The 14902-nt window shown below is 43.2% G+C and overlaps 1 long non-coding RNA gene across 5 annotated transcripts in view; it reads right to left on the minus strand.

The window, feature by feature from the left end:
- LOC122802528 overlaps positions 1-14902 on the minus strand; it is a 701752-nt gene that overhangs the window by 331531 nt on the left and 355319 nt on the right. For 2 of the 5 annotated variants that reach the window (XR_006364952.1, XR_006364953.1), the window contains exon 3: positions 2420-2511. The exons of the other annotated variants lie outside the window; for them this stretch is intronic. This is a non-coding gene — a long non-coding RNA (uncharacterized LOC122802528). The remainder of the gene's footprint in view (positions 1-2419; positions 2512-14902) is intronic. 5 annotated transcript variants of the gene reach the window in all.

Genomic DNA, 14902 nt, shown 5'->3' on the forward strand with positions numbered 1-14902 from the left:
AGTGGCAGGCGACCCTGCATTAAAGAGAGACTGGACAAAAGGCGCATGGTCTGAGGGCCAAGGAGTGGTTCATAAAGAATCACTAACTGTAGGCTGAGGCATATTTTTATTTTCTTTTTAAGTTCATCTAGATTGATGAGGGGTATCACAGTTAGGTTCCATGAAGTCAGGGAGAGAACACCGGTCAGAATAGTAAAGTGACAGTACTGGATAATGTATAACAATAAGCACATAATGTTTTTCGTAAGAAGCATGCCTCCACACAACTAAACTCTGCCAAATTGTCTTTGTATCACAAAAAAAATCTGAAATGTGTTCAGAATTCCTTTACAAATGACAGAAGTTTAAGAATTTCCATTACACAAAGTACAAACTCCAAAACAACTGATGTGCCACACCAGTGTTAAAAACGAGTTCCACACGCATTAAATTGCTATTAAACATTATTTTATTGTCAGACAGAGTAAAATCTCCATACTACCTGCAAATAACTTCAATTGCAGTAAAATTGCGATCTGATGTAAAAAACACACAGAACAGAATCATGCATATAGTAAATAATGTATAAATGCTGAAAAATCTAAGTTCTGGCATATTTTCCTGTCAAAAGATGAAAATAAAGCAGAGTAACAATAGTAAAGACAGCAGTGATTATTTTCATATTTCTGACTGCATGAGGCAGTCCCTGGTGTTTAGAAGTACACATATATACTGCACATATGTGAGAAATACTGAAAGTTTCCTCATAAATAGTATAAATAAGCATTTGTCAAAGACAGACACTAAAACACTGCTACAAGCAGACATTCCCACAAGAATAGCTGTAAACAGAAAAAAAACATTGACATATATATCTCTATAAAAACCAACATATAAAAATATATCTAATAATAAAATGAGAGGAACGGGGTCTCCAAATGTGGCTTATGTGGGCAGTAAGTTTGGAAAATCAGCACTGGATTCCATGAAGAGTCAGAGGACTTTCTTCTTTGGATGGTAGAAAAATACCGAACATTTACTTCCTGTCACGGCAGAAGACTTCCCTCTCAGGACATGCTCAGCTCATCAGCTTTCACAGGAAGAGCAAAGGGAGTCTGAGCTTTTGAAAGCCAAACAGTACAGGGTTACTGTGACCGACAACGCAAAATGCCATTGAGGCAGTAGGAAAGATTACCATAAAATTATCTCACTTAACTATTGCCCTCTTCCCCTCACAAAGTCATTTAATGACTGACCTGTATGCAATACTAAAGTGACTGCAAAACATTTTTACTGCTTGTACCTTACAATCCATATCCACAGACAAGAGCTTCCCTCAAATTTTGTACTGTCTATTTGTTTAATCTATTCCCACAAGTACTTAGCTGTCACAACGGAATCCTTTTTAATCCGTATGCCTTAAATACTTCATCTTATGTCCACAATAATGTTCACGTTTCAGAATTCAAATCCTTCAGAAAATCCATGCCATTATAAATTATTTTATTCTAGAATCTTTCTAAGCTTATAACAGTAATATTTAAAAGTTGTCCCTATTTTGGGGCATTTGTCCCCCCATTATTTTAGGCTTTGTCCAGATTTCTTGGTCTAAGAGTTTGAAAGGTACGCCAGTATCTAATTTTTACTTCATTACCCTGCGTCTTTTTCTTGGTCTTTATTGCTACATGATCTCAAATAGCTACTGGATGGGTTTCAAAGCTTTCAATTAAATACCTGCATATCTGTGAATTATTATTTCTGTCCAGCCTAACCCTGTAATTAACTGTACCTTTGAGAAAAATATGCAAATTCTCTCAAAGTTCCTGCTAGTAAATTCACATCTTCCATTCCAAATACTCTCACATATTTCTTCAGAAATCCACCCTCTTTTGTTGTATTTTCCCTTCTAGGTCCCCTTGAAGAATCCTCACTATTTCAAATCAAGTTCTAGTCCCACACAGGAATAATATCTCCTGCTGAAAGCTAATTACTTCTCCCATAATTCTCTTAAGCTCCATAATAGTTGTAGATGGTATATAAATGTGTGCCAGTGTAAGCCTCCTTTCCTGCCAATAACCCCCTTACCACAAATGTAACATTATTGCCTTTTTAATCTTTTACCACTGATAGAACTCTTCTCACAATAAGTAATATTACCCCCATTTTCCTTTGTCCCAGATGCACTGCTGAATATCCATTCTGAAATAATTTCTTTGTTCACATGTTAATTTCTATCCAAATGTGTCTCCTGTAACATTGCCATTTACACACCACACACACCACACTTTTTAATATAATCCAATACTCTCTGATTTTTGTATATATCTACAATGCCATTTACACTCCATGATTTAATTGGTAAGGTATCTATTCTGATAAGAAGCCATTACTTTCATATATGCTGCATGACAGTTGTATATGTTTCCAACTTGCAACTTACATGCTCACATTAACGCCTGGTAGTCTGCCCTGCATGCAGTTGCTGTCTCTCTTCTCTGTTTGAATTCATGTCACATTTTTCCAGTCTTTTTGCTTCAATAAAACAAGCAAGGAAAAAAAAACTAAGTACATATTCATTTTTACCCCAATCCATTATGACTCACAGCAAATATACAAAACTACACACACTTTCCAAAAAGAGAAGTTGCAAAAAATTAATAGCTACACCCACATGCTTTACCTATTCTAAAGTTAGATTTAATCATGGTACATCCTGTCGCTCTTCTTGCACTGATACTATCCATTCTCTTTTTCTCTTTCAGATTTGAAAATCAGATTGCATGCTCTCAGTTGCTGATTTTTAGCCTCAACAAAAAATGCACTGGTTACTTTTAAATGAATAACTAAACTGTACACCATTATATTTTATACTGAAGTGCCAAAGTCTGCCGGGAATGCAGCTACTTGCAAAAGTATTCACTTCCATGCATCAAACTGCATTTATTTTCACTAGCCTGTTTACCAGTTTCCATTTAAGTACTAATTATACACTTTTTATACAAATGCCTCAGAGGATTGTGGTTGAGTAATTTCTTGATTAATTACCTGACCCTGAAGTTAGATTGTCTCCAGATGCAGGCCTTTGCTGGTGGAATACAAAACAACCAATAGTTCTACATATGCAAGAAAAAATAAGTTATGTACTTACCATAATGTTCCATGTGAGTTGTTTATCGCGCCTTTATTCTCACTGATGGGTTCGGAGCCGATCCTCGGCTCCGACACGCTCAAGGTTTTCCAGTAGCTCGAGACCAAGCCCCTTATCCCGCAATGCACTGCTGGAATTACCTCAGATCTTGTTTGCTGCGAGTAACAGTATATATATATATATATATATATATATATATATATATATATATATAGATATAGATATATAGATATATATAGATATAGATATATAGATATATATAGATATATAGATATATAAATATATAGACCTATACATATTGAATAACCAGGATGGTACTAGCCTTTAAGTCAACAGTCAGCCAGGAGGGGGAAGGAGGGAGGGACATGAGAATAAAGGCGAGATAAACAACTCACATGGAACGTTATGGTAAGTACATAACTTCTTTATGTGAAGTTGTTAAATCTCACCATTTATTCTCACTGATGGGTAGTGTCCCTAGCACCCTCAATCATGGGTGGCTCGTGAGAGTATGTTCTTCAGTACCGTAGAACCAAAGGAAGACCTGTCCCTTGAAGCCTTATCTACTTTGTAATGCGTGATAAAGATATGAGGCTTAGACCAAGTGGCTGCAGCGCAAATATTGTCAAGGGGCAATTTAGCCTGAAAAGCAGAAGACGTAGAGACGGCTCTGGTAGAATGAGTCTTAGGTTTGTGTGTTAATGGCATGCTCGCATTTTCATAAACAAAGGATATACAATTGGATAACCATTTAGATAAGGTTGTTTTAGCCACTGGATTGCCTTTTCTTGCTTCAGAGAAGGATACAAAAAGTTGGTCTGATTTTCTAATATCCTTAGTTCTGTCAAGATAAAATCTGAGCTGTCTGTGAACATCACGTTTGTGCAGCATGTATTCCAATTTGCTAGAGTGGTTGGGAAAAACGACTGGCAGCACAATGAACTGATTTGATATTTGATTCAGAACAAACTTTAGGTAAAAATGAGGGGTTTGTTCTGAGAGATACTCTATCAGCATGGAAAATCATGTAGGGTGGTCTGATAGATAATGCTTGAAGTTCTGACACTCTGCGGGCAGAAATAATGGTCACAAGAAATATTGTTTTCCAGGATAAAAATTTGAGATCACAAGAAGATGCTGGTTCAAAAGGAGGAAGAATAATTTGAGACAGCATAAGGTTTAAATTCCAGGGAGAATAGGGAATTTTGATCGGAGGTCTCATATGAAGAACACCTTTAAGAAAAGTCTATGGCCCATAACATTTGAGCCATCAAACCCAAGGTGAAAAGTTGAGATGGCAGCTAACTGAACTCGAACTGTAGCAGCTGCTGCCCCTTCCTTAAAAATTTTTGTCAAAAATTCTAAAATAGAAGATAGCGGAGCTCGGATGGGGTCAATGTTCTGTGTGTTGGCCCACATTGACAACCTTTTCCATTTACTGCCATATAATTTCCTGGTAGAGGGCTTGTGAAAAGACAAGGGAATTTGTCTTGTATCTTCTGAAATTTAATGAAGCCTGGCAATTAGGGGAAGTGGATTAGCCAAGCAGTCCGTTTCAGAGACTGCAGTGAAGGATGAAGGTCCCCTGATGGGTGCATCATAAGGTCCGAAACTGGGTCCAGGATCCATGGATCTTCCAACAGGTGATGGTGGAGAAAAAGAAACCAAATCTGTCGAGGCCAGTAGGGGGCTATGAGTATAACAGTCCTTCCCAGCGATTTTGCTTTCTGTAAAAATCTGGGTATTAATGGGAAGGGTGGAAATGCATAAAGGAGACCCGGGGGCCAATTGTGTAAATGTGCAACTCTCGGGGGATGACCGGGAGGTGGTATTAGGGCAAAGTAGCTTCTGCATTTTGAACTGATGTGGCTGGCAAAGAGGTCGCAGCAAGACTGGCCCCATTTGCGGAAAATCAACTCCGCAACCTGTTGTTTGAGAGAGCACTCGTGAGGGAGCAATATCGCCCTGCTTAGCTTGTCCGCCATCACGTTGGATTTTCCCGGGATGTGCATTGCTAACAGAAAACTCTGGGATGACAGAGCCCATTGCCAGATCCTAAGGGCTTCTCAACAAAGGGTGTAAGACTTGGTTCCACCTTGCTTGATCAAGTACCAGACTACTGACATGTTGTCCGTCTGAATTGCAATAGTTCCTAGAGGGAGAGAGTCCTGAAAGTACTGCAACGCCAGAAGCACTGCTCTCAACTCTAGAACATTGATGTGCAGATGTGATTCTTGATCTGTCCATGTGCCTTGGGCAGTCATTCCCGGAAAATGCCCCCCCCCCTATCAGGGAAGCGTCCGTGGTCACAGTAGCTACTGGGGGGAGCACAAAGGGTCTTCCGATTGTGACATGAAGAGACGTCAACCACCACCGAAGGTCTCTCCTGCAAGAATCCGTGATGAGAATCATGTGGTGCATCGGTAGTTTCTGGTAAGACCACTGAGCGAAAAGGAGCCAATGACGAATTCGCATATGCATCCTTGCGAGTGGTATAGCCAGGATTGCTGCCTCTATCAAACCTAGCACCTTCTATACCTCTGCTGCTGTAGCTTTGTACTTTGACACCAGTGAGCTGATGTTTTGTCGGAGAAGAGAGACTCTTTCAACAGGGAGACGTAGAGTGGTGGTTGAGGTATCTAACTCTGCTTCTATAAAAACGGTATGCTGCGATGGCGATAAGGCAGACTTTTCGAAGTTGATTGTAATGCCTAATTGATGGCAGAGTGTCACAGTGTATTGTGTTGCCTGATTCAATTGATGCCTGGTAGCAGCGGTGAGGAGCCAATCGTCTAGGTATGGAAACACCTGGAATCCTAAACGTCTCAGGTGAGCCGTGACCACTGCCATGCATTTGGTGAACACTCTGGGGGCTGTAGTGAGACCAAAGGGCAAGGTTCAAAACTGGTAATGATTGGTTCCCAGCCGGAAGCGCAGATGATCTCTGGAGCGTCTGTTCATCTTTATGTGATAGTACGCGTCCTTGAGATCTATGGAGCACACCCAATCGCTTTTCTCAAGGAAGGGAAGGGAAGAATGGACAGAAGCGTGACCATTTAGAACTTCTCTTTCTTTACGAACTGGTTGAGTCAGCTGAGGAACAAGACAGGTCTCCAGTCCCCTGTTTTCTTTGGTACCAAAAAGAATCTTGAGTAAGTTCCGAATCCAACTTGGTCTGCTGGGACTGGTTGGATGACTCTTTTTTTCTAGCAATCTGTGGACCTCTATGATTGCTTGTTCCCTGTGATTGGGTGGAACATCTGGGATTCTGTTTACAGGAATGGGAGGGGAAGAGAACGGTATGAAATATCCTCTGGAAATGATGCTTTGTACCAAAGTATCTGATGTTATGTTTAGCCAGGCTTTTGGGTACAAAGACAAGTGACCCCGACTGCCTCCAGAGCCGAACAGTCGGGCCACCTTTCAGGGGCGCTGGTAGGGTTGACCAGAGAACTGGCCCCTGTCACCCTGTTGCTGCGGACCCCCTCTGCCGCAGGGGCGGCATCTTCCGTTATAACCCCCTCCTCTGCCTCTAGAGGGAGTTTTTCTCCACATGTGTCTTGAAAGGCTCCCTGTGCTTTTCGGAACCACATTCGCCCCCCTCTTGGGCCCCTGCAGTAGGGCCGAGTAGGGGTCGAAAAACGGACACCAACGGCAGATAAGGTCTTGCCTTCCTGCTCACATCTGGTTAAAGTTTCCTTTACTTTGGGCCCAAACAGTAATGAGCCATCGAATGGGGTATTAATAAAGGAAGACTTACAGGGTTCTGCAAAGGAACAGAGACACATCCAGGCTTGTTTTCAAAGAGCAATGCCCGAACTAGCGGCTCTACTTGAACCATCAGCTGCACAGGATATGAGATGCATGGACGAGTTTACCACTGAGTTTAGTGTAGCGAGCTGGGCGTTGACTATGTCAGCCACCCCTGCAGCTACCGTACCCTGGAGAGTATCTCCTAGCTCTTTCAGGAGATCTCTCTGTAGTCTCGTAAAGTGGGTTAAGTAGTTCAGTGATCGCAGAAAAAAAGTCGCTGAACTAAACATGCGCTTCCCATATCTATCCAGGACCCTAGAATCTCTGTTAGGGGGATGGATAGAGGTGGATGTCTCAGACACTTCCTTTTTGGTGGCTGCAGCTACCAACAGGCACTCCCTTTGTCAAAAATGGCTTGACCACTGGGGCAGACATGAATTTATTGGGCTTATGAGGAACATGTTCCATGGCCTCTGGTGACTCCCACGCCTTACGAGAAATCAGTTCCAGGAGCTCGTCATAAGGCAGAGACATCCAAGAAGTGGAAGGTTGAGACCCAAATGCCTTCAAGAGCACGGACGCACGGACTCATCTTCAGTAGGGGTCTTGGACTGCCAATCACCCCTCTGACTAAGGATCTCTAGTATCTCTGCAAAGGAGATATCCTCAGAGGGGGATTGAGGGGACCCTTCTGACTCATCTAAGTCCATGTCAGATGTCAAAGACTCCTGTGGGGAGTCTAAGTGCCTCCTCTTGCATAGTCTCTTCCTGGGCACCTCCTCAGTGGGGGGATCTGGGGAGGTCTCAGAAGAGTAGGGGATGCCCTGTCGGGGTACTTGAGGCTTGGGGTCTCTACGCTTAGAGGGACCGGTAGATGAAGAAGCAGACACAGGAGCTTGAGGGGGGAGAGGGAAGGCTGAACCAATGTTGACGTTGTCTTTGGAGACAAAACTCTCCTCATAGAATCGAAGGCACCATGGCTCAGATGAGAAGGAGTGGACGGACCCGAGAGTACCGTCCGATCCTCCCATACCGAAACCCTGGGCTCCGAGCCCGAGGTAGGAGCCGAGCTCATCCGAGCCGAAGCCCCGAGAGGAAGAGTTGGCACCGACAAATCGGTTCGACTATCCTCCCCGGACCTGACGGGAGAGCGTCAGCTCCTAGAGTCCTCGGTCGGCGCCGAGGACATCAGAGTAGATGGAGCCGATAACACTGGTGCGGGTATCGGCTCCAAGGGTTCGACAACCATCAGTTCAGTTTCCTTCGGCTCAGAGAGTCTAGTATGGCTCGGAGGAGGAGTAGACAAATACGGTTCCATGGTCTTCGGCACCAATGAGCTGGTCGGGGCCAACAACAATTTGGCAAGTCCTGGTGCCTGTAAAAGCTTCTGCACTAGCAGAGCCATGTCCAAATCTGAAAAGCTGACTGAGGACTTAGCTGAATGCACCGAAGGTGCTGACTGGAGCAGAGGGGAAGAAGGAACTTCAGAGACTGGCTCCAAAACCGAGAGCTGGCTCCGAATCAAAGGTACACTCGGTTCCGAGGTCTGTGGAACTGATGACCCTCCTTCTGAAATTTTTGCCTTTTTTGTCACTTTGTCTGAAGATCTGGATTTTGAGGATTTGGAGGACGAGCTAGTACCCTCATGGCTTCTCAAAACCTCAGAAAAACATTGCTGTAGCAATCCCCTGTCTATTAGCTTCCTCCTTCTCTCCAAGAGGACTCTTGAAGAAAAAGAATGGCAGATGTTGCAAGTATCTTGGAGTTGTTTAGCCCCCAGACAGTAGACACATTGAATGTGTCCGTCAGTGACGGACATTTTCTGCCCACAATCCCGATTTAGGATGGGATTTCTCCTTTTCATCCGACATAGTTAATAACAAACAGTAAACTGAAAAGAGTACGACAGAAAGTCCTTACTCACTTGTAAAGATCCACAAACTACTAAGCCCAAACTGGGCACTAACTATAAAAATATAATTACAGATTACAAATATAGGGCTAAGAGGCCCACAGAGAAGAACCCTGACTATTAGAAAGAAGAGTAAATACGGGTAAAGGCCCACACAAACCAAGAAGCCAACAGGGCACTAACTATTTAAACTGTTTAAAACTACCTAAACTATAGATTATACTAATAAACCTGATATTAACACATAACTATTTTAGTTAGTTAACAAAAAGTAAGAGTTTTTTATATAGACTTGCTGTTATTTTTCCCACAAATGGTCCGAGCTAGCTGGATCAACGAGATCCCTCTTGCCGCGGCAAACTAGATCTGAGGTAATTCCAGCAGTGCATTGTGGGATAAGGGGCTTGGTCTCGAGCTACTGGCAAACCTTGAGCTTTGCTATCGGCTCCGAACCCATCAGTGAGAATAAACGGCGAGATTTAACAACTTCACATTGACACTTTTCGAATGCCATAAAGCTACCATTTTTCACACTTTCAATCTTCTAGCCCATTTGCTTAGAAAAAAAAATTACCTTATCTGTAGCATGAACTAAGAACATTAGTCTATATTCCCACCTGTATACCAGGGGAAAGTAGTATCATTTAAAGCACATATAATATAATCAAAAGACTTTTACATTTCCCAGCAGCCCAAAGTCACAACATTATACTGCTTATATCCAGATTTTATCTTGCTATAGTATAAACCCCCAAATATATTACAGTCAAGAAAATAGCATTTTCTTAATTTAACTCTTTCATACCTAGCCTGAATTGAATTGCATACCTCCTGACACCTACAGACTTCCTGCCTAGACAGCTTTCGCCAGATATAAAATTCTGTGACTGCAGTTTTCCACCCTACCATATAAAACATACAGGTCTCAAGCTATAAAAGGTACAAAAAAGTTCAAATACTAATGTTACATGGCATACATTCTAGTCCACAATGGCAATATTAACAAGTCAGCTAGATCTAATGGTAATTTTATACTGAACAAGTAGTTTGATTGCATAATTATAAAAATTCATTTTATATGTTAACAAATATTAATTTCTGTAACTGTACTAGACAGAGTCTATTTATCAGTATGACTTTTGTTTGCACAGATGTGCTCATTTCTCAGTAAGGCAGTTCTGTAGGTGTCATTCAATTCTAAGATATCTGCATAGCTACAAACAGTATACATATTTCACATTTAACAGCATGAGTGCTAGCTGGACTCCAAATATCAGTGCAACGTTTTTTTTCAGCATTGAGTACTCTTAATATCGTGGAGTACCACAGAACACCTTCTGTTTCAAGTTACTAGTATAATTAACAATATAAGCATACATCCCATTATATGTCTGGAAAATTTCATTTTCCCCTGGTGCAGATTACTCCATTTGTCTGTGATGCCTCTCCTGACCTCTGTGGGCACATGAAATATTGTACTGCAATGTACTCAGGTGAAGAACACTTGAGATTCTTACAGAAATATGAGAAATCTATCCATATATGCATATTTTATTACAATACATGTATTAATATACGCAAATAGGAAATAGAATGCCAGTTGCTATCACAGGCAATTTTCACAGCACTATGTAAAACTTCATTGGTACCATGAAGTACCATATATAAACTCTACCTGGGTCAGCTTGTTATAAGTAATGTTAATATGGCACATTCAGAATTTGGCATAAAAAGAAATCACACTGTCTCACTTAGAGACCATTGTATTTGGGTCAACAGACATTACTGACCTGTGTGTTGATCTGTCTTGGGAAATGTTCTGCCATGATGCTAGATGGATATGGCTGCCTGAGATACTGACATAAAATTTGCACATATGCATAAATATCATATTTATTGTTAAACAAGTACAACCATCTGCAAAATGGTGGTAGTTTGATACCAGATACAGAACAGAAGTTTCAAAGCATCACGTAAAAGCTTTCATTTGTTACCATAAAATACTACATAAACTTCTTCTGGATTGAGTTATTAATGGATATATTGATATAAGCCATATTCATAACTAGCAGACAAAAAAATAGAATAGTTGTGTAAAATCTTACCATAACCATAGATGTCCTTCTCTTCCATGTTGCAGTGCTCTAGTTGTGGGATTTCCTGCCCTCAGGCGACTCGTACATTGGCTCCTATACAAAAGCTTCAGCTTGGCTGTTGCAGCTGCATGGGATGTCACATGTAAGGCCATAAACCAGGGGCCTTAAATGTGATGTCTGCATGCACAATCCTCAGAACCTGAAGTTCAGCAGGTAGAGTAGAAGGCCCAGTAGGAGAAGATGTCAGTGGTGTCAGTTATGGGACCCTGGGGTCCTTCTGTAGGATAGATAGGTCCAGGGTGAAGCTGGGATGAAAGGAGAATGATGAGGGGGTTATTGGAGGGTGGGAAAGAACACTGCAGCATGGAAGAGAAGGACATCTATGGTTATGGTAAGATTTTACACAACTATTCTATGTCCGTCTATTCGGCTGGGGCACCTTCTGTGCGAAGTCTGCATGTCCTCTCTGTGGTCGCGTGGGTTTTCTCCGGGTGCTCCGGTTTCCTCCCACATCCCAAAGATATGCTGTAGGTGGACTGGACACTCTAAATTGGCCCTAGGCATGAGTGCGTGTGTGTGTGCCTTCTGTGGAAGGTTGGGCGCCGGGCTGGCAACTCAAGAGTAAAACTCCACTCCCAATCATGAGTGGACAAGTGATCCGCTGTGGTGGCCGCTAACCAAGAAAAGCCAAAAGAAGAAGAAGATTCTATGTCCTTCTATTCCTATATTGCAGTATTCTAGTTGTGAGAGAGTACCACAGCTTAGTTGGATGAGAGGGTGGCGGATGCAGAAGAGGACTCTACAAAGCCCTGTAGAGTTGCTCTGGCAAATCCTGCACGTGCTCTGGAAACTTGGTCTAGCTTGTAATGTTTGGTGAAAGTGCAGATAGTGGACCGTGTAGCTGCATCCACAACGGAAGCAGTGTCCAGAACTTTTAGGAAAGCCTTGGAGATGGCCATTGCCCTTCTGGAATGGGCCTTTACTCCCACTGGGTTTTTTCCCCTGGTGGCAGTAGCAAAGACAGATGGCTTTCCTGATCCAGCATGCGATGGTTTATTTACAGACAGCCTTGCCCAGTGCTCTGGGATGGAAGGAAACAAAGAGTTGTTCAGATTTCCTAATGGATTTAGTTTTGTCCAGGTAAAATCTTAGTTGCCTATGTACATCCAGGGAGTGGAGTATCCTCTCCCCTTCATTTGTGGGAGAGGGAAAAAAGGTGGGTAGGTGGATAGATTGGTTTAGAGACAAATCATTGACCACCCTGGGCATAAAATAGTGGTTAGTTCTCAGGGTAACCCTGTCCTTGTGGAACATGGTGTAGGGGTGGCAAGCCAATAAGGCTTGCAGCTCTGAAACCCTTCTGGCTAAAGTGATAGCCACTAGAAGGACCGTTTTCCATGTACATATCTGTAGGGAAGCTGTCCCAGCAGGTTCGAAAGGGTGTTGGGTAAGCTTTTCCAGGATGTAGTTGAGGTCCCACGGCGGGGGGATAGGCTTTTTTGGAGGTCTCATGTGTTAACAGCACCTTAAGGAAGAGTTTCATGTCGAGCCTGGCTAGTAAGGGGGGATACAAGAGGCAAGTAGGCTGATATTGCAGAAAGGTGTACTTTCACTGAAGAATAGGAAAGTCCCCTTTTTATCAATTGACACACATAAGTAAGAACTAGGGGGTGATCAGCAATGCAAGTGTCCCTTCGACACCACTTAGTAAATCCTTCCCATTTAGCTAGGTATGAATTTCTTGTTGTAGGTTTCCTGGCCTCCCTCAGGACTGAAAGAACGTCCTCTGAGTAGTGGTGTCTGAATGGGATCAAAAGTTTATCACCCACAGTGTCAGGGGCAACATCTGCAAATGTGGGTGGAGGAGAGTTCCTTTTTCTTCTGTCAGGAGGTCCACCTTGTAGGGTAACTTGTAGTGATTGCTCTTGGCTAGATTGTGAAGTAGGGGGAACCACCACTGCCTTGGCCAGTAGGGGGTCACTAACAAGATTTTCAGTTTGTCCTTCCTGATTTTCAGGAGGACTTTCTGAATAAGTGGGAAGGGGGGGAAGCATAAAGAAATTTCCCCTCACAGGAGATGTTGAAAACGTCTATTCTCCAGCCTAGAGGAGAGTAGGTCTTTGCGGAGAAGGTCTGCAGCTACCTGTTCTGGGGGGAGGCGAACAGGTATATTTGAGGAGTGCCACACTGCTGGACTATATCTAGGAAGACAGTCCTGTCCAGCATCCATTCGTGTTGTGGAGAGGATGTCCTGCTTAGATGATCTGCTTGCTTGCTTGTTGTCCTGCGAGAGGATGTAGGTTGTCTGCAGGGACAAGTTGTGCTGAGAGGCTAGGTCCCATATCAGCAGGGTTAGTCTGCAGGTGATATGCCTTTGTCCCTCCCAGTTTGTTGAGGTACCACATTTCGGTGGTATTGTCTATTACTATTAGAAGAACCCCTCGTAGAAGCAGAGGGGTAAAGGTTTTCAGAACTAAGAAGACTGCTGTCATTTCTCTGACACTGATGTGTTTGGCCTTCAAGGAAGGGTGCCAGTTTGCTTGAACCCTATAAGATGCCATTGCTACATCCCAACCTGTATCTGAGGCAGCTGTATGCATTACTTGGATTGAGGGGTGCTGCAGTAGAAGTCCCGGGTTTTGCTGGACTTTTTGGATCCACCAGCTGATTTCTTCCTTTAGACAGGGAAGGAGGGGAATTACTTGTTCCAAGTGATTCAGGTGCTGGGACCAAATGTTTTTGAGGTAGCACTGTAGCTTGCGCATATGCATTCTGAACAGTGGTAGCATAGGGATGCTTGCTGCCATTAAGCCCAGGAGTCAAAGGAATTGCCTTGCAGTTACTGTGTAGAATCTCCTTGAAGTGGGAGGTCAGGCATAGTACCTTATCCTGTGGGAGAAAGGCCTTCATTCTATCCATTTGGATTCTGCAACCAAGAAAAATGTTGTCCTGGTCTGGGTTCAAGGAGGACTTTGGAAGGTTGAGGGTGAACCCTAGATTCTGCAGAAGGGACATGGTGAAGTGCAGATGCTTTGAGAGGGTATCTTTTGACTCTGCCAGTATTAGGATGTCATCCAGACAGGGGTACATCTGAATTCCCTGCGTTCTGCAGAAAGAAATGGCCAGGGCCAGGCATTTTGTGAACATTCAGGGGGCAGTGAACAAACCAAAGGGCAAAGCAATAAACTGGTAATGAGAGGAGGGCCCAGAGAAACACAGGAATCTTCTGTGGGAAGTCCTGATGGGTATGTGTAGGTAAGGCCTCTTTTAGTTCCAAGGTGGCCATGAAAGCTTTGGCTGGTATGAGAGGTAGCAGGGTGGGAAGTGACAGCATCTTGAAGGTGGGGACCTGAAGGTGAAAACTTAGGAAGGAGAGGTCTAAGATGGGTCTCCAAGGGCCATCTTTCTTGGGAACCAAGAAGAGACGAGAGTAGAAACCTTTTCCTTCCTGTCCTGAAGGAACAGGTTCTATGGTACCCAGCTCCAGCAGGTCTGTCAGAACCTGTGGAAGGAGATGTAGTTGTTTTTTAGGGGAGTATGGGATGCCTCTCATGTGCATTTTTTCTTTCCAGGAGAGGAAATACCCTTTATGGATTATGGATAGTACCCATTGGTCCAAGGTTATGGTTTGCCAGAAGGGGAGGCAGTGGGGAAGGTGTGCTGAGAGTGGAAGGTGGACAAGGTCACGCATTGTTGGAGCCTCCTCTGTCCTGAAAGGGTTGTCTGGGCTGAGGATGAGGGGCCGCAGGTCTGGATGTGGTGGGTCTTCTTGCACCTCTTCTAGATCTGAAAGAGGACGTACCTGCCTGAGTAGGGTTTTGCCTTACAAAGGTGGCTTTAGCAGGGTAGTTTCTGTAGTACTTTGGAATGGGGGACACTAGTAAATGTCTTATGTCTTGCAATTCCTTACTTTTTTCTTGCAGATTCTTGAAGAGATCTGTAGATTGTTTTCCAAAAAGGAAATTGTGATCCAGGGGGCATCCAAGATCTTTGACTTGAAGTCTTCTGGGAGAT

This window comes from Protopterus annectens, chromosome 5.part0, assembly GCF_019279795.1.
Source record: "Protopterus annectens isolate FY-2018-M chromosome 5.part0, PAN1.0, whole genome shotgun sequence".
NCBI classification, from domain to species: Eukaryota; Metazoa; Chordata; order Ceratodontiformes; family Protopteridae; genus Protopterus; species Protopterus annectens.